The following is a 20,275-nucleotide window of genomic DNA, read 5'->3' as shown; positions in this document are numbered from 1 at the left end:
AGCACTCCACTTGCGTCACTATTGCGTCACTCCTACACGTATGTGAAAGTGCAAGCGGAAAGTTTTCTTCTTTTGTATTAGTCAATAACTATCTCATTAAGTAGTCTATGTATTAAATGCTCTTAGAATAAATGACCTCACTTCTTTGCTTTGTGTGGTTTTTAATATTTATCATTTTTTATTTTTAAGAGTAGTCTATAGGTGTGAAGAAATGGAGTTCATGTGACCCCTTCTCGTGTATATTTTTTGAGGTCTATACAAAATATTAATCTTTTGAGTAGCAATTTCATGGGAAACCAACCACTAATCCAAGCTCTTGAGCTCTATCCTTTGAAACATTGGTTATATTCTCAAAGAGAAAAATCATTTTATGACATTTCATCGTGGTCTTTTAATTGTTGGTGGAATGGCTAGAATTTTGGCTTTATTCCACTAAAAATTTCTCCCCTAGTTAGGTGGTTAGCAACACATCTTAAAGGGTGAAGTCTTAAAGGGTGTACTTCAAAAAGGAACTCTATTGATTAGTGTGGGTGGGAACATCAAATTTTTAAGTAAACTTTATATCCACATATTATTGGAGTCTAGGGTTTTCATTCAACAACTTGGTAGAAATCTATGGACTATATTATGGTCTTAGAGTCATTGAAGCTCATGGCAAACATAACTTGATAGAGAACAAGGATTCATTAATAATCATTAGCCATTTTATCAAGGGAACCAATTAATTTCAAGTCATGCTTGCTTTAGCATTAAGCCGAATTAGGCGCCTTACTTCCTCTTTTTCTTAACTAAGTTATTTTCATGTTTTGAGAAACAACAATGTTGAAGTATATAGAATGGCATCCCAAGCCACATCAAGAACAATTGGGACCTTAGACATTGAGCATGAGTTCACATTAGAAATCATCCCCTAATATTAAGTCGTGACACTTGGAAAATACATGAAATGCATGTCCCAAAGAAATCTCGACAAGTTATAGTGAGAAATCTAGTGAGACATCCTATTGTGAACAAATGAAGCTTTTCCTTTTATTGAATTTCATTTTTTATTACGTACTTCAAAGTATTTAAGATACTAGGCTCATTTTGTAGACATTACACTGGACTTAGTGCATTTCAAGAAATTTTATATTTTAATTGTATTGTTTTAAAGTCTCTTATTTTTATTGTGTAATTTGTATATACTTTTTATTGTGAATATTTTATAATAAAAAACCACCAATTTTCAACTAAAAAATAATTTTGTTAAATAAAAAATAGATCTTATAATAAAATTTAAAACAATATATAATTTATATCACATTATAACCAAAAAAAATAACATTAATATAAACAAGTTACAATTAAAAGAATATTAATATATTAAAATTATACTTACATTAAAGATAATGTACAGATAAAACTTATATAATATAAATTTTAATACACTAGGGTATCTCAAAATAAAAGATAAAGTTTTGCATGAAAAAAATGAAAGATAATAAGTGCAAAGAAAACTAGGACATACAAAATGTGACAACGATATCTCAATTATGATCCATCGAGTATTTTCTTTACTATTATTGAATTTTTAATTAATATATATTTATATAACTCATGTAAGAATAAACTTATATGACATAGATGTTAAAGTATGTAGATACTAGATTCACAACAAAGAATCGTAAAAATGTGTATAATATTGTATATAATCTAAATATGGAAATTTTTGTTCATTGAAATATTAAAAACAAAAAATTAAAGAAAAAATAAAATACTAAGATATGAATTACATACATTACACTTGTAAAACATGAAAGTCCATTTCCATGATCTTGGGAATGGAAATTCATTAACACAATTTTGGAGTATTCCAAAAGTAGGCCAAATTGTTTGAACCATTAAAAAGGATAATTTAAAACCGGCTGGATTCCTTAGGGTTTGTATACCACCAATTTGTTTTGAGAAGCCTTCGTATCAACAAAAGCAATGCTGATGGATTTTTGGGGAAAAAAGATAAAAAGAAGATAAAGATGAACGAGATAAGTATTTTGAATTTGGAGGAAGCTTGTGACTATTTGAAGTGGAGCTTATATATACATTTTAGGACTCCAAACATCGGATTAGTTTAATCACAATTTCTTCTGTATGAAATTTGCAGATTTCAAGGTTAGCATGCAATAGTCCAAAGCCTGCACCACATGTGCCTATGTTATCAAGGATTGATAAACAATAAGAAGGTTTCACAACCTATCCATCTCACTAGGTGTTAAAACTGAGTTGTGCAAAGCTCTCCTGCTTTGTTTTAAACTATACTATTGGGTTTTGTATTTTGGCAAGGAGTGCCTTTTGTATTGGGTTTTGTACTTCGCCAATGCTTTTTGTCCTCCTTGGAGAACTCAAACGCTAACCTTCTTTTTTTTGTCCTCCTTGGAGAGCTCAAACACTAAAACTCCATTTCACTCACGACAGGAATCTTGCTGAACGAGAGTTTTGAAAATTAAATGTTGCCAAACAATAATAGATCTACTTTATATTCGTTAATGTTTACTAACAACGGGCATCTCATCTTGCTTGTACACAGTGAACGAGAGTTTTGAATTAAATGTCCCCAAACAATAATAAATAGATCTACTTTATATTTGTTAATGTTTCGAAAATTCAAATGTTCCCAAACAATAATAGAACCACTCTATATTTGTTAATGTTTTGCCAGAAGAAATTTTTCTTCTTTTCTATTAGTCATAGCTTATATATTAAATGATCCTGGAATAAATAAATGACTTGACCTCTTTGTGTGATTTTTAATACTCATTATCCTTTATTTTACAACAAAAAAATCAAATATAACATTTTATAATAATCATGTGTAATATTGCCATCTTATTATTTATTGGAGAAAGTCTCCATGGCCATGTAAGCATGAATTCCGACGTTGGATTTCAGTTGAGAATGAAGTAAAGAAGACTTACTAGCGCTTTATGTAAAGTCAAATGCTCCACCACTTTCATAGCTATAAAGGCATGGATGGCATAACATCAGGTTTAGTACCGCTGTTCTACTTTATAGCAGTACGTTCTGCTCTTTAGCCAAACCCATGTAGTTCAACCCAGGTATCCTTCCACTTTTGTTTATTTTATATTTTAGATATTTAAAAACACTTAAAAATCTCACTTGCGAAGACCAAGAAAGCCCAAGTGTTTCATAACTATTTTTCACAATTTCAAAAATAGTTTTAACTCGGATTCCTTAATATTTAAGATGGATCCTAATTGTTTTAAAGGTCATTAAAGTTGTCTATTTTGGAAAATTGAATTATCTGAATAAAGTAAAACTATTTTCTACAATTCAAAGATGTGTCAAAGACAAATCATCGTAGAGCAATGGTGTTTGTGGTTGCTCTAAGGTTTGTTCTTTTCACAAACTTGTGAGAGGCGCCACTACTAGTAATGAGATAAAAACACATAGGAGATGTCAGCCAAGGTTTACAGATGAAAAACCTTTCTGGAGTATTTGTTTTCTTTTCGTACCTTTGGGTGCATGACCTGTTTCACTTAGGGGCTTTAATTGAGATTTGCTCCAAATTATGTTGGGTTAGGTTAGTATACTTAGGGACTGGATTCAATATCCTCCTAGCCCATAGGAGGGTCTTGTTATTCCTTTGGTTGGTTGGTGGGTCGTGATATCTTAGACCTTTTAGTTGGAGGGAAGTTGTGATAGGGAGCCATGTGGATAATTTCCATCTGTGTCTGCATCTTGACTCTAACCAAACTACGCCATGGGGCTTGACTAGCAAGCTTTCCAAAGTGAGTCACAACCATGGTAGATGTATATGAGGAACGGTGAAAGGTGGGAAATCCAGCCACCACCAATCTGTCTTGTCTCGAGTTAAGGTTCAAGGTTAGGAGGTGGTCATTGCTTTTAACACTATAACCTCCCCTTTCACTTAAGATGATACCCAGAGACTAGAATGAGCAGTGAAAATGGAAAGACATTCTCTCTCTTATTCAAAGCTTATTGATGAAATCTCTCACTAGTTACTAGACCCCAGTCACAATAGAGGGAGTAGATATTAATACCTTCATTTGATTACATTAGACTAACAAATCAAGGCTTTGCTAAGACATGTCCTTAAGGAAAAACATGAGGATCGTAGTGGAATAATTTCCTTACTCAATGACCTTCAAAGAAATCAGTAGCAGATTCTTACTTGAAGCATATAGAGTGGCACGTCTAGTGCAAATTCCCTCAATCTCCACTCCTAGGTTCTAGCCCAATGTGTCTAGTGCACTTAACTTCTTCTGACACTTATGACTACAAGATGTGTGAAAACCTTAGCAATTTACTAGTTTATGGGTTCTATTTTGTTTTGGATATCTTAGTCTTTTCTGGATAACGTAAAAATTCTAGTGAATCAATTGCTAGCTAATAAATCAAGTAGGAGTGAGGTTAGTAAAAATTTGGAAAACTACATATCATTATGTAACTTTTTGAAATGAAAATGACAGTGACTTTCGAAAAAAGAAAATTATTAATATGGTTGATATACACCTATTGGCGTATATCAACTACATTTACTAATTTGGTTGTGCATATGATTTATATACACCTACCAATGTATATCAACCACATTTACTAGTGTGTTCGTGCTAGTGAAAAGTTTAGTTGGGTAAAAATACCCCTTAAAGTTAAAATAGAATATGACAAGTGAAGAATTTAATGCAATGAATTTTCTTTGCACATAACTAAAGCATCAAATTTTTTGAATGGTCTTCATATGCATTGAAAACTTCAAATTTGAGAAATTTCAATTTTTCCTATTACCATGTAATGATTTTTGCAAATTTAGTTGGATAAAAATACACCTTGGAGTTAAAAGAATATAGCTACATAGAAGACAACAAGTGAATAATTTAATGCATCGAATTTTCTCCGCATGCAATGAAAGAATCAATTATTTTTGCAAATTTAGTTGGATAAAAATACACCTTGGAGTTAAAAGAATATAGCTACATAGAAGACAACAAGTGAATAATTTAATGCATCAAATTTTCTCTGCATGCAATGAAAGCATCAAATTTTTTTATCACCTACTTTAGAGCTTTTGAATGGTCCTCAATTGTAATGAAAACTTCAAAACGTATGGTTGGGAGGAGTTTAGATGGTTTTAAAATCGAAGTTTGAATTCCACCCCTTTCTATAGAATGAAAGTTATGCAATATAGTATGGGGTTTATAATATTGGGTTTATAATACTAGCAATTGCACCAAATATTGCAATGGAAACGTTGTAAGTTAGTAGCATAGATGAAGAGTGATTTCTCATCATAGAAGTAGATTCTTCGAGGGAAAACCCACCTATGTCTTAGAGTGAATGTTTGTGTATCCTTTTGAAGTAGCAATTCAGACTAGACATTCCCCATTGGTTCAGCTTCCAAAAGCATATCATTGTAGTATTTGATTCCCCAAAAAAATGCATTGTCATTTGTAAAGGCACCATCAAAGACATAAACAATATTGGGGATATATTAACTTATTAGCATTTAAATGAAAAATTGATAAGGTGTTGTCAGAAATAGTGAAGTGTGAAAACATAGGGGAAAAGAATTGAGTTACTTACTCGGAGATGCATATGAATGGAGTGGCTTGTAGTTAACGCTGAAAATTTTGGGTCAAGTTGTTGAAGTTTGGATGCTGAGCAACAATATTCCAATCACTATAATTCATCATGTAATTGAAGTTTGTGATAAGATTTTCACTCCCAAATACTCTTTGTAGTTTAGCTTGACATGTCAATGTATTCTAATTGGGCACATGTGAAAAGTGCACTGTACGAGAGGAGATGTATTGTTATTAGTGGGTGTTTGTACACCCAGACTCGTCAGATGTGGGGAATATACCTTGTAATGAATTGAAATTGCATGAGCTTTGTATCTTGATGATTGATTCAATTAACAAAAAGCAAAAAACCAAAATCAAGAGGACTCTGCCAAAGTGGATAGGGTTGGTATAAATCAAGAGGACTCTGCCAAAGTGGATAGGGTTGGTATACTCAATACAAGCTCCAAGAGAAGTGAGATTTGTGTGGCAGTCACAAGAACGTGTAGGGAAAGAGACAATGGTGTCATCTTTGTGACACGAAAATTGAGAGTCCTCTCAGCCAAAAACTATGAATATGTACCAGTCACATTCTAGGTAAATGCAACAAAACACAATTCACCACATTAAATTGATTTCATAGGAACTATAAATTTAAAATGATACAACTTTCATTAATGAATTAATCTTTCCAATGTTATTAATTATTAAGCCATAAAATAGGGGATGGCCATGATTGAGTTCTACTTAAATTGTCAACTGCACATAAGGTAGGGTTTTCCTTTTTAAGGCATGTAGAGATAAACTATTGGATTTTTACTGGCTACTATCATTTGGGACATTAGTTTGGAGTGAACTCAACATCGCCACTAAAATTCTATGAGCAATTTCATAAAATTCAACTGCATATCACATTGTAATGAACCACCAAGTTCTTCAATTTACAATGTGCACATGGGAATGGGCCACCATGTTTTTCATCTTTCCTAAAATAGTTTTATGCTTGTGTGATCAATGAAGACACGTTGTAGACAATCATGGTTAAGAATTCTTATCCCAGGCCAAAAGGAGTCTACAGACTCCACTTTGTGTCGTAAAAGCATGTGCAAAAAGGATCAGCTAACACAATTTACACATGGTACCATAGTTTGAAAAAACATTTGATTCCATAATTTTCGTGTACTTTGAAGTGGGATTATGCATGTTGAATTCATCTTCGCTGGAATTTTGAATTTCTAATACCCTGAGAGGGGAGGAATGCCTAAAAATATTCTTTCTCTTGGTTTCGTTCAGGTACCCCTTATAAAGGATGAGTGTTCAGAAGGACATCATGATCTAATCTAGAGCGATAATCACTCCCATAATGAAAGCTTGGTCATAGCCATGCCTTAATCAAATTGAACACATCTCCTCCCAAGATTATATCTAATATGACCTACTTTGGCTTCACCTGTGAAACAACAAATATTTTCAAAACTTAGCATGACTGCATTCCAATGAATTACTCTGAGCATACATATTTAATGTAACAAGACTTATGGGAACATATGAACCTATGTGATGACCTCGTTAGAGTTGTTCACAAGGTTGAAGCAATGCTCGGCATAACATCCTTCAACATGGTAATTTGGAGGTAGCCATTGTAATGAGAGTGAAGGCATTGTAGTTTTGGCAACTGAACTAACATCCACATTGAACCCAACCCAAACTCCAGCACCGACACTGGCACCATTCTTTTCCAATCTGACAGCTTTTCTATCATTAGCTAGGTCGTTCAATACTTTCATGAGTCTCTTGGAATCTAGCAACCTCCTTATGGTTCTACAAGTAGAAGTAAACAAAACAGAATAAGGTATTACAATATTTGCAAAATATTATACTGCATTTTCTTCTCTCCCAAGAAAATACTCACCAATTTGACAGTCAAGAAGAAGAAAGAATTGTTTCTGGCCCATTTCATTTCTATGTTCTACCTATTGTCAATTTCCAAGACTTTAACAACCATGCCAACACAATGGCAACTGACAATAATGGGGGGAAATACAATTTGAATATCACTATAGATGGTGGGGTTGTGATTGTGTCCTTTGGTTATTTGACCACACCAATCATTAACATTGTGCAAGTTACATATCCCCTAGCACTTTACACAAGACTAATTTGCAGGAATTGTAAGAGAATAATCCAAAAATTTCTATTTTAGTCATTTTTTAAAGAACCTTCTGCATTTATTATTCATAAATCATGTAATTCATGCAGAAAAGCTACCTACCTCTTCCTCTAGAACCAATTTTTGTGCGTACACCAAGAGCTAGGTAAGACTATGTATTTTAACATGTTCTTAAAATAACTTGTTCATATTCACTTCTAATAATATGATTTTTAAGTAAATCGTTTATACTCACATATACATTGTTGTTTAGATTCGGAAACAATGAATATTTTCATACCTTTGGGTCCATTTGTGACTCCACCAATGGATATCGGTCTCGAAGTTCTTGCACAATCAACCCTAAAACGATACAATAATTAATCTCAAACCTTAACCTTGAAAAATGTAGTTCCTTATTGTCAGATCATAAATGGATTTGAGTTTTCAGTCCTCTTTATTTGATTAGTGAGGGCAGTATTTTTATTGGAAATGGCCTAGAAGATTTGGTAAAGTAGAACAAAGAAGGCCTATTTCTGGTAAGAGGATAGTTAGGTATGTGAAACCTATCCAATAAATAAATTTATTTTGTGCATGAAACTATCTTGACCATCAAGATCACACCAAAGAGGTAATCATATTGTGAAGCCTTTAATATGTCGAAACTGGTGCTTTCTTGGAAAAAGAGGCTTTTGCAAAAATTCAATCCAAGTTAGTGGTATATGTATACCATTGATCATATTCATAGCATTGTCTATAAGGACTGATTTTCTGTAGTTATATGAGAATAACCCAAAATGTGTGCTTTCAATGAACTTTTAAACAACCTCCTCCATTTTTCACTTAGAATTCATGTAATTCATGAAGATTAAACAACCTCCCCTGTTTTTCACTCATAATTCATGTAATTCATGAAGAAAAGTGACCTACCTCTTCCTCCGCCAGTTTTTTTTTTAAATGAGGAGCTAGGTAAGCCTATGATTTGATTTTTTCAATTCAACTTTGTATCTTATGACTTGATATGTACTAACATGTTCTTAAGATTTGTTTATATTCAATTGTCTGATATGTAGTAATATGCTTTTGAAGTAACTTGTTTTTGTTTATATTGAGTTATATGTTGTTCTTTTAATTTGGAAATGATGAATATATTTTAGACCGTTGTGTCCATTTGTGTATGCTCCAAGTGAAGGAACTGTGAAATCTAAATGATCTAGCAATCAATACCAATACTCAACCTAAACTAAGGTATTTTTTTTGTTTAGATCGTAAATAGATTGGAGTTTGAAAAAATAAGGCCTATTTCTAGTAAGAGGATAGTTAGGTATGTGAAACTTGCCTGATAAATAAAAAAAATTTGTGCATGCAACTATCTTGACCATCAGGATCATACCAAAGAGGTAATCATCTTGTCTCTAATATATCCAAACTAATGATTTCTTGGAAAAAGAGGTTTTTGCAGAAACTGAATCCAAGTGATAAAATGGATTGCACCATTTTCAACTTCAAGTTAGTGTTATATGTATACCAATGATCATATTCATGACATTGTCCATAAAGACTGATTTTCCAGAGTTATATGGGAATAACCCAAAATCTGTTCTTTCAATGAATCTTTAAACAACCTCCTCCATTTGTCACTTAGAATTCATGTAATTCATGTAGAAAAATGACTTACCTCTTCCTCCACCAATTTTTTTTCCTATACGAGGAGTTGGGTAAGCTCGTGTTTTGATTTTGTCAATTCAACTTGGTATCTTATGACTTTATATGTACAGACATGTTCTTAATATTTTTTTATATTCAACTGTCTCCTATGTAGTAATATGTTTTTAAAGTAACTTATTTTGTTTATCTTGAGTTATATGGCGTTCTTTTAATTTCATAGTATTGGGTCCTTTTGTGATTGCTCCAATGGAAATTTCCTTCAAGTGATGGCACCATTCTGCATAAATATTTAAATAGTTGACATAGAAATATTTTATTTATGGACCACATTGTCCACTTTGAAAAAAAAATGTTATTCATATATTTTTAAATACACTTCAATAATGACAAATTACTTAACACTACATAGTGAAATATTTTATTTATAATTCACAATGAAATTTTTTATCATTATTAATATTTTTAAAATGCCACTTATTCAATTTATATCAAGAATTGAATTAATTACACATTTCCCAAGGAATTTTTTTACTTTCAATTTTTTTGTCTTTGAACATTGGAATTTTTATTACATTGTCAACATTAAAATATATTTTTCCCTCTATACATGTATATGAAATTGATATTGAAATAAATTAATTAACATCATTATTTAAATAGTTTAGTTTAGTCATGTATTGCAATGTTTTTGAAAAGTAAAGAATGACACATCTTCTTCTCAAAAGTATAACTAGCAATTGTCCCAAAAGGTACAAAGAGAGGCCGATAGGATTATTAAATTGGAATTGTTGAATTTTTCTAAAAGAGTTAATTGGTTTGTGGAAAACCTTGTTTTCTTGGACTAGATCATTGTGCAATTACTTTTCTTTAGATGTTTTGTTTATATCTATATTACAAGGAACACATTGAATGCCTTATTTCATTTCTGCTATCCTTACTAATATTCTTTCCGTGCTTTTTCTTGATCAATTTGATGAAATATTCCATTATCCTTTGGTCAAAGTCCTCCCCTGCATATTAATATACATCCCGGTAAGTTCAAAGCTCGAAAGCCAACCAAAAAAGTCAATGATAACCACCGTCCACGTATTCAAATTCATAATGTAAAACTGCTAGACAGAGTTCAGAGAGATTACCTCCAAGATAGGTATCATCGTTTGTAGCCAAACCCTCAAAACCTCCATTGTCAATAGTCAGAATGCTGACATGAAATGTGCCACCACCAAAATCAAAAACAACAATATTTTTCTCTCCACCCTTCTTGTCCAAGCCATAAGCTATTGCTAAGGAAAAATATTTACAAAGCTAATAGTGAAACTGTACTTGCAGAGTGATAGTTCTTGCCAAGGAAAAATATTTACAAAGCTAATAGTGAAACTATACTTGCAGAGTGATAGTTCTACGTAATACAGAATCAAAGTTCTACATCATAAAAATTATGAAAGGCAAACCAAACTGCAAAAGGCCTGAGACCCAGTACTCTGAAAACCAACCAGATCGATACACCCTGAGACCAAGTACTCTGAATACCAACCAGATCGATACAACCTTTTGTATGAGCTGAATATCCATGTATAAGAAATGAAACAATAAAGCAAGAACTGTCAGACAAGGCTGAAATTGTTCTTATGAAAATATCTCCCACTCCAACGAGTTCATAACAGAAATTTAATGGCACTGCCCTGCAATAATAAATTGAAAGGTATGTGGTAAAAATGACACGGTCTCTAATCACTTCAATATCTATCTCAACGGGATCAGTGGCCTGAACCTCATAGTGAAAACCATCAAATTCCTTTTCAGTTTGTCCTTAGTTGTAGCATAAAGCATCTTTGCTCTGATTTTGGATACATCTGGACACCTGAAAATGCATGGATTCCATCACTCATACATAAAGACAATATTTTAAATAGATAAGAGTTGACAAACAAAAAAAAGAAATGGGGACCTCCTGCATGAAGCTCAAATCACTTAACCACTTGAGCTAGCTCACTGAAACTGTACTTGCAGAGTGATAGTTCTACGTAATACAGAATCAAAGTTCTACATCATAAAAATTATGAAAGGCAAACCAAACTGCAAAAGGCCTGAGACCCAGTACTCTGAAAACCAACCAGATCGATACAACCTGAGACCAAGTACTCTGAATACCAACCAGATCGATACAACCTTTTGTATGAGCTGAATATCCATGTATAAGCAATGAAACAATAAAGCAAGAACTGTCAGACAAGGCTGCAATTTTTCTTATAAAAATATCTCCCACTGCAACGAGTTCATAACAAAAATTTAATGGCACTGCCCTGCAATAATAAATTGAAAGGTATGTGGCAAAAATGACACGGTCTCTAATCACTTCAATATCTATCTCAGTGGGATCAGTGGCCTGAACCTCATAGTGAAAACCATCAAGTTCCCTTTTCAGTCTGTCCTTAGTTGTAGCATAAAGCATCTTTGCTCTGATTTTGGATACATCTGGACACCTGAAAATGCATGGATTCCATCACTCATACATAAAGACAATATTTTAAATAGATAAGAGCTGATAAACAAAAAAAAGGAAATGGGGACCTCCTGCATGAAACTCAAATCACATAACCACTTCAACTAGCTCACTAGGCTGGAGATTTTTTATAGTCAATATAAGACAATTAAAATTGACTTATACATATAACGACCATGTTTCAAAAAGAAATAGATGGACCTACACGTAAGCAGAGAAGCAAACGGTTCCGGCTCCTCCAGTGGTAACCAAAAGGAAAACTTTACAAATGGGTGAAATTCATTGCCACCTGTAGCATGTAGTATAAAGGAGGACAAATGAACTTCTGCCCAGTTGTCGGAGGATTCAGAAGCTTCAGAAAAGGCCTGTAGCCTAATGGCATGTAGCAATCTAGCATTGCAGAGTGTTTGAATTAGATAACAGCCCAAAACCAAAGATATCATCCACAAATGAGATGCAATTAAGGGATCACGGCTTCTATCAGACATGATGTTATGAAAATTCAATGTCGATACAAACTGGACCAATAGACAGATTTTTTTTATCGTTGACATAAGACAATTTGAATTAACATGATCCATAGAAAGATCATTAAGTTTTAAAAAACTTAGATGACCTTACACTTATGCAGAGTAGCAAAGGTTCCTTCTCCTCTAGTAGTTGTCAAAAAGGAAAAATTTACAGATGGCTAAAATTTCTTAACGCCTTTATCCTTTTGTAGAGAGGAGGACAATGAACTTGTGCCTGTTCAATGTAGGCTTCGGTAAAAGGCCTGTATCAATCCAGCATTGCAGTGTTGGAAGTGGGCATGTCTTTTTTAGATGTAATTGGCTTCATTGAAGTCATTTGACCTGATGCTGAACCTTTCAGCAATTCTTTCTTTTTCTATGGGGTTGTCACATTGTGCGGAACTATAGCTTCCACAAACTCTGCTATTAGAGTTTTTGCTAGATCCTTTCTATTTCATCACAACTACGTTGTGCCTATTATTGGGTTCTTGTTCAAAACTGAGTTGTATGTATTTATTGGAGAGTTAAAATTAAGAGAGGAGATAGGGGAAAGGATTCATCATTCAACTAACTTCACTATGTATTTAATATATTTTCTTTTGTTAGTATTGTTGTCATATTATTAGAATTTACAACTGAGAACAACGTAACTTTTTAATTGGTTTTATTATTTCACTGCTCAGAAATATAGGCTATATCTGAAAAGGTTAAGTGGAGTGGCACAACAGCAAAGTGGAATGAACTCTTCTTTTGGGGGAACTACAGAAGCAGGTGTTGGACCTGTGGGTTTACTTGGAAGGTTGGATCTTCAAAGGCTTGCGGCATCAGGTCAAATGTCACCTCAAGCATTGGTGACATCACTAGCTGAACTTCTTGGACAAGTGAATCCAAACAATGGGTTGGGCCTGCCAAACATTGCTCGGACACTGCTTTTACAAGCGGCATTTCATGGTGTAATTCTAATCCTTTAAATAGAGGGAAATTTGGGCAACCATTGATGAACAGTCAGGGAAATTTACTTCAGGGACTCCTGAGAAGCATAGAGCTGAAGCAATTTTTCCAGCCACAACAACATATTCCTTCCTTTGGAAATTTGGTTTTACCAACCAATGATACATCTGCGGGATTTTATATGCTGCAACAGCAACACAATATAGGTGCAGAAGTTGGCAGTGTGGATTGTGGGATAAACAACAACGTTGGCAGTGTGGATTGTGGGATAAAAAACAATGGAGCATCTAATCCTCAAAACAATGCGATGGTGATGGAATTTATATAGCAACAACAACTACATCAAATAAACCAACAACAACAACAACTGCAGAGATCTGCAGCACAACAACAACCTGGCAGACAACTTCAAGGTTCTCAGCTTCACAGTGGACAAGTCCTGAAGTTGCCATCTACCAGTATTGTTGGGCCACAAGTCCTTCCAAATGAATTTAGGGGGAGGGCTACTTTATCTTCTCTAGCCAATGGAAATAGCAGTCTTGGCAATAATATTATTGGTGCTCCTGGTTCAGGGAAATTAAACTGTATGCCAATGCCAGCATATGGCCTGGGTGCAACTAAATCTAATGTACTAGAAGGAATTGGAGGGATGTCAATTGTAGACTATAAGAGCCAGAATGTGCACATTCTCCAAGGAAATGATTATTCCATTTCCATTATTGTTCGTTTATCTTCCCCTTTAGCAACATCTGATATTGAAGGTGGAATGAACATTTCAGGAATTAACAAAAGACATGGACAAATGTTGAGGGCTTTGGTCCTATTATACTGTTCATCTACGGACTAAGTTCCTCCCTCGAGCCATCATTCCTCCTCAAACCTCGTCTATCTTCTGTATTTAGATTCGATATGAGTCAATAAACTCCCACCAGATGCATCTGAAACACGGCGTATCGGGGGAAGAAACACTGCAGGCGCAAAATGCAGGTTAAAATGGTACAGATTCATCAGGGGATGTTGGTGGATTGTCACCACATATTATATTATAATTTATACTCATACGTGGCATTTTGGGACTTCATATTTTGTTTATGAATTGATCGATCAGACTCTTGCAAAGAGTCCCATCAACCGACCTCTAGTAAAGGATATTTGTTTTTTTTAATTAGGCTAAGAGCAATCAGTCTCGATGTTGGATGGAAGGATCAGTATCATTTGTTCACTTATAAGATACTATTATCGCTATGATTGCGCAACCGTGGCGGCAACAATTTCTCCTTACCCAGGCACAAGTCCGCCTACAGGGGAATGCAAAAGTAAGGGGCTTATGCTTCCTGTTTAGGGGCTTCAGAGGACCGGTCTGGACAATGGAATTGGAAACTAAATTATAAGTGAGTTGTTTACCATGATGTAAGAAGTGGATCAGGTTTGAAAAAAAAGAACTTCTGGCCAATAAAGTAATGGTTCATTGTTAAATTACAAACTTTCCTGTAAGAAGATCCCTGTGCAAGCTGACTTCCAAGCCGAGGCATATATTGAAATCTTAGATTTAAGTGTTGTATCAGACAGGGTTTACCATGATGTAAGAAGTGGATCAGGTGAGGTAGTGAATGGTGAGATAGTTCAAAATCTCTGCGCTCCTTGAATATATATTGAGATGGAGATTCTTCCAAAAGGACCAGAAGGAGGATCCAATTCAAAACGCTGCTTCCCCTGTATGACAGTTTAAAAGCTTTAGATACCATCAAACAGCAATCAATACAGAGCACACAATAAGATCTGAAAACAACACAGATTCTTAGAAAAGACCTCAAGTTCAAACTCCAATTCCTCTCGCTCAAGTCCAGTTGCAATTGGCATAACTTCTTCCACTGATTTCTCCTTCTTCAGCAGTTTCTCTGTATCATTCCACTTTATCAAATTTTAGTGATGCACAAGCATACCACCAATCCAACACACATGGTCACAATTTATTCACGTGCAGATAATTTTGAATTCTTGACAAGATAAAATTTTCCCCAAGTACTTGATATTTCTGTGTCAGGTGATAAAACAATTCTGCAGATGACATTGGCTAATCAGACAACAGCCATGTCATATCAAAGGCCTGTCCCAATTAGATTGGAAAATTGAACCCTGGCTTCAAATTTAGCAAAAAACCAAATTCTTTGTACAAAGAAAAAACTGGAGTAAACCCTAAACCCAGGAAGAAAAGGTGTAAAAGAAAGTTAACAATGAAGATCAATGGAAGTTTGAACATTGAATATAATTACACAGAAAATTTGAATAACCCCTAAACCCAAGGAGAAAAAGTGCAGAACGTAACATTAACAATGGAGATCAACAGAAGCTTGCACATCAATTATGATATAGGTAACAGAGAGCTAAAGAAACGCCCTATATCTCTAACCACCCATGGCTTTTGAACTATCACATAGTCATTGTTTTCAATGTATTTACCGCCGTTTATCTAAGTATTCAAGACTCACACAATTAAACCCATAGATCAGATGCAACAGGTTACTGATTTATCAGATGAGAAACATTTAAAATAACTTTAAATAAATCCTTTTCATCGCTAAATACTGAACCTGACCTCTTTTAAGCCTTACTGGATAGTTGCCGCTTGATCACCAAACCTGCCCTAAACCCTGATGGTAAACCCCGAAGACAAATAAAATCCCATGCTTAACCCAACAATTTAGGTTAACGTTTTTCCACCGGCAGGTTTTGCAAAACTACATTCACAAGTTTAATTCTCGTGGTGTCACATAACGACCATAAACCTAGCCTTAGAAACCCTCGATCATGCACAACAGATTGTGCAGCAAAAATGGGACACATTATTGCAGGAGTAAGTGGAAAAGCACAAAAACATTATTGCAGAGGGCATGGAAGACAACAGGGAGAGAAGAAAACGGACGGATATGGAAGAAGGGGCGTTCTTTGTTCCGTCGGGCGCGGGCGCATCGTCCAGCTATGCGAAGGCTTCCAGCGTCTCTTGTGGCTTCCCTCACAGGGAACGCCGGCATCCTGCCCTCCAACCCCGGCATCCATGAATACCTCCGCGCCTGAATACCTCCGCCCCTTCCTTGCGGTGAGGCCAATATGCAGGGGCTGACGTGTTGCTGAACAAATACGAAAACAAACTGCCCACAAATTGCCCGCTCTATGCCCGACGCCAGGTGTCAGCCTGAGAAACAAAAGGACGACGAAAGTCCCTTTCAAAGGAAGGCCTATTGACCTAAAAATAAGATTTTTTTTTTTTAATTTTATTTAATTTTTTATAGAAATCTAATATAAAATTATGTTGCTTCACATGGAAATACAAATATATTATTTATGGTTGAGATTGAGAGTAAAACCTATCCTTCATATTATGTTGCAATATCAACCACCAAGAAAGAATGAGAGTGGTATCATTGACATTATACTAGAATTAAAATTAACAACAAATATATATTCTTTTTTATTTTCTATTAGATTCGAGTTACATAATTTAAAAATCAAACTATGAAATATAATGATTACTAATATCAATCACCCAATTTTTTTTTTTCTTTTCTTTTTTATGTTGGCCTAAACCAAGTGGGAATCTAGACTTTGAATATTCCATGGTCATAGCTACCATCTACCCAATAATTACTAATGATTAAATTAAAATTGTAGAAGCCCTATTTCAAAATATACATGCCTTTCTCCATAAATATATACATAGTTGACCTAGAAATATTTTATTTATGGACCACATTGTCCACTTTGAAATGGTTTTTGTTATTCATATATTTTTATATACACTTCAATAATGAAAAATTACTCAACACTACATAGTGAAATATTTTATTTATAATTAACAATGAAATTTTTTATCATTATTAATATTTTTTAAGTGTCACTTATTAAATTTATATCAAGAATTGAATTAATTACACATTTCCCAAGGAATTTTTTTACTTTCAATTATTTTTTGTCTTTGAACATTGGAATGTTTTATTACATTGTCAACATTAAAATCTATTTTTTCCTCTATACATGTATATGAAATTGATATTGAAAAAAATTAATTAACATCTATATTTAAATAAGTTAGTTTAGTCATGTATTGAAATGTTTTTGAAAAGTAAAGAATGACACATATTCCTCTCAAGAATAAAAATAAAAAATAGAAATAAATAAATAAAATAAGATTTATTTTTACTTTATTTACTTTATTTTTATAGAAAGCTAATATAAAATTACGGTTCTTCACATGGACATACAAATATTATTTATGGTTGAGATTGAGAGTAAAACATGTCCTTCATATTGGGTTGCAAGATCAACCATCAACAAGAATAAGAATGAGAGTGGTATCATTGACATTATACTATAATTAAAAGTAACGACAGATATATATCCATTTTTATTTTCCATTAGAGTAGAAGTTATTTTTTTTTATTTAAAGAGTATCTCATTTTTATTTTAGAAGGGACATGTGTCAACTCCAAGTTATTGATTTCCCTGATATAGTCAAAATGCTCCTCTTGGTGGAAGTTTCATCTCCATGTATATAGTTTTTTAGAAAGGACATGTGTCAACTCCAAGTTACTAATTTCCCTCATATAGTCATAATGCTCCTCTTCATAGAAGTTTCATCTATATGTATATAATTACATAATTTAAATATCAAATTATGCAATATAATGGTTACTAATATCAATTGCCTAATTTTCTCTTTTTCATTTTTTTTTTATATTGGCTTGAACCAAGTGTGAATCTTAAATCTATTGATTTACATGACCAATTGAACTCTTCCTGTGTGCTTGAATTGGTAAATTCCCAATTCAATTGATATCATAAAATTGAAATTTACTTTTAGCTAATATTACTATTATTGTAAATATATTTAACATTTCCACATATAAAAACATTCTTATTTTTAATTACATATTTATTAATTAAATTTAATAAATTTTTATATGATTTTTAATTATATATTATGAAATAAGATTGAATATAAATAAATTAATTATTTTGTGATTGGTAATTAAACAATCCTTTCATTCAAGAGGAAAATCTCATTTTAATTTTCTTTAAAATATATACACACATAAAAATATAATTTTTTTTAAATATTAATTTATTTAATTTTTAAATCTTTCTCTAATATATGTATAAATTTTAAAATAAATTATACTTATCAAAATTAAAGATAATTAATAAAATAATTAATAAATTTAAAATTAAATTCAATATATAATGATAGCAATTCATTATTCGGTAGGAGATCCATCGTGACCATCTGACTCAGTTATTCGTGCATCTGTTTGAAACGGTTTCACAATGGCTTTAGTATTTTTATACTTCAGTGGTTAATGAGTCAAGACAAGTCGACCCCAAAATACTAACACAAATTAGTAAATGAACGGAAAACTATAATAAAACAAGGGAGGCTACATAGCAGCTAGTCCCTGCCTTGGGGATTTTGTTAGAAAATTTAGGAAGCCTCTCAAGTTCATAGTGATAGTGCTGGTAGTGTTGTTAAATCATGGGCAAAGCAAGTTCATAGTGCTAGTGTTTGTATCAAACTAATAACTCTGAGACTTAAGCCGGATGTCATCCGTTCTGAAATCATTTGGGTGGCCAGCTCTGACTGTCGCTGAATTATCAGCAAGCAAGGGACTGGTTCCGTCAGTACTTGACGGGCGAGTGCCGAGAAGGACATCCTAAGCCTGAGTATTGGCTGCTGAATTCAGTCCTGAGTTTTCTAAAAAGACATGTTAAGGAAATAGAAGATATCCCCGAGCGTATGGAGATGGGAAATGAAAGTGCGGTAAGTAAAGGAACCCAGAACTACGAAATACAAGTCAAACTTGCCAGCTGTAAGTCAGACCTGAAAATACTCACAGGTTATCCACTGCCTGGTGAGTCGAACTTGTGTGTAGATAGAAAAAATTGTTTTTCCTGCTTACTAAAGTAAGTGTTTGAATCCAGATTTTCCATTCTTATAAAATGCATTAACATTTACACCAAATGACAAGCAGATGTGCATAAATTGATATCCTATAACTTAGACTAGTAATATATTAACTATTTGCCTTTTAAGCAAATCCTGCCAGTATTTTCTCATAACATAATATTTCAAGATTACATGTATGTGACAGATCAGTTGAGTCGGGACTCGGGAGCATTGGATGTTTTCGACATTTATGTTCTTTTAATGTGCATCTCAGCGAGTCTTTGGCTGGTCATATGTCAGAGACTGGCAAGATCACTCAGCTGGAGTATCAAATACATGGCAAAATCTTCATACTGTGCACAGAATCAGTGATTTTCAAAGTGTAGAGGATGCAACTGAATACAACATGGAAATCAGGGAGCTTCTTAGCAGGTTTGTAATGGTGCATTGTATGTTTTTAAGCCCATTGATTTGTTGAATGGGAGGATAAAAAAACACAGAAGTGGACACTATTGAATATGAAGATAATTGTACATTGTTGGTTTGTGTGCAGCCGAAGTGTATCAACAATTTTAGCGAGTGAGTTTAGGGAAAGGATGGATCAACTAATTTTGTCATACATACAAAACCGAGGGCCTCCCCCTGTAGCTTGGGATATGCAGGATCAACGCCCAGATGAACAAGATGATGTGGTACAGATTGAAGGTCCAATTAACATTACAGACAGGCCTCAATTTATAATACCACCACCTCCCCCACCACATCAACTTTGGCAGCGGGAGATGCAAAGACCATTACGGTCACGTGCATTACAGTACCCTGAAAATGGCCTTCGATGTTGAAATTTGTAACAACTGAATCACTTTACCTTTATAATACATTTCATTTGGCAGCATAATTGATAGACGTAATTGATATATGTTTCAGATAGAAAATTTGTTGTCAACATAAAAATAATGAACATGAAAAAGATTACAAATA

The 20,275-nt window shown here is 33.7% G+C and overlaps 1 long non-coding RNA gene across 1 annotated transcript; it reads right to left on the bottom strand.

Moving 5' to 3' along the window:
• Positions 1-11,296: 11,296 nt before the first annotated feature.
• LOC149248474 (uncharacterized) lies at positions 11,297-11,924 on the bottom strand. The gene is made up of 2 exons (XR_016265740.1): positions 11,786-11,924; positions 11,297-11,658 (listed from the first exon to the last, which is right to left on the bottom strand). It is a non-coding gene; the product is annotated as an uncharacterized LOC149248474 (long non-coding RNA).
• Between the last annotated feature and the right edge of the window lie 8,351 nt (positions 11,925-20,275).

Source organism: Pinus tabuliformis, chromosome 7 (assembly GCF_031772625.1).
Source record: "Pinus tabuliformis cultivar Carrire ecotype Pingquan chromosome 7, CPIR1, whole genome shotgun sequence".
Taxonomy (NCBI): Eukaryota; Viridiplantae; Streptophyta; class Pinopsida; order Pinales; family Pinaceae; genus Pinus; species Pinus tabuliformis.
The sequence above is the reverse complement of the archived record's forward strand: the minus strand, read 5'-3'. Positions and strand labels throughout refer to the sequence as shown.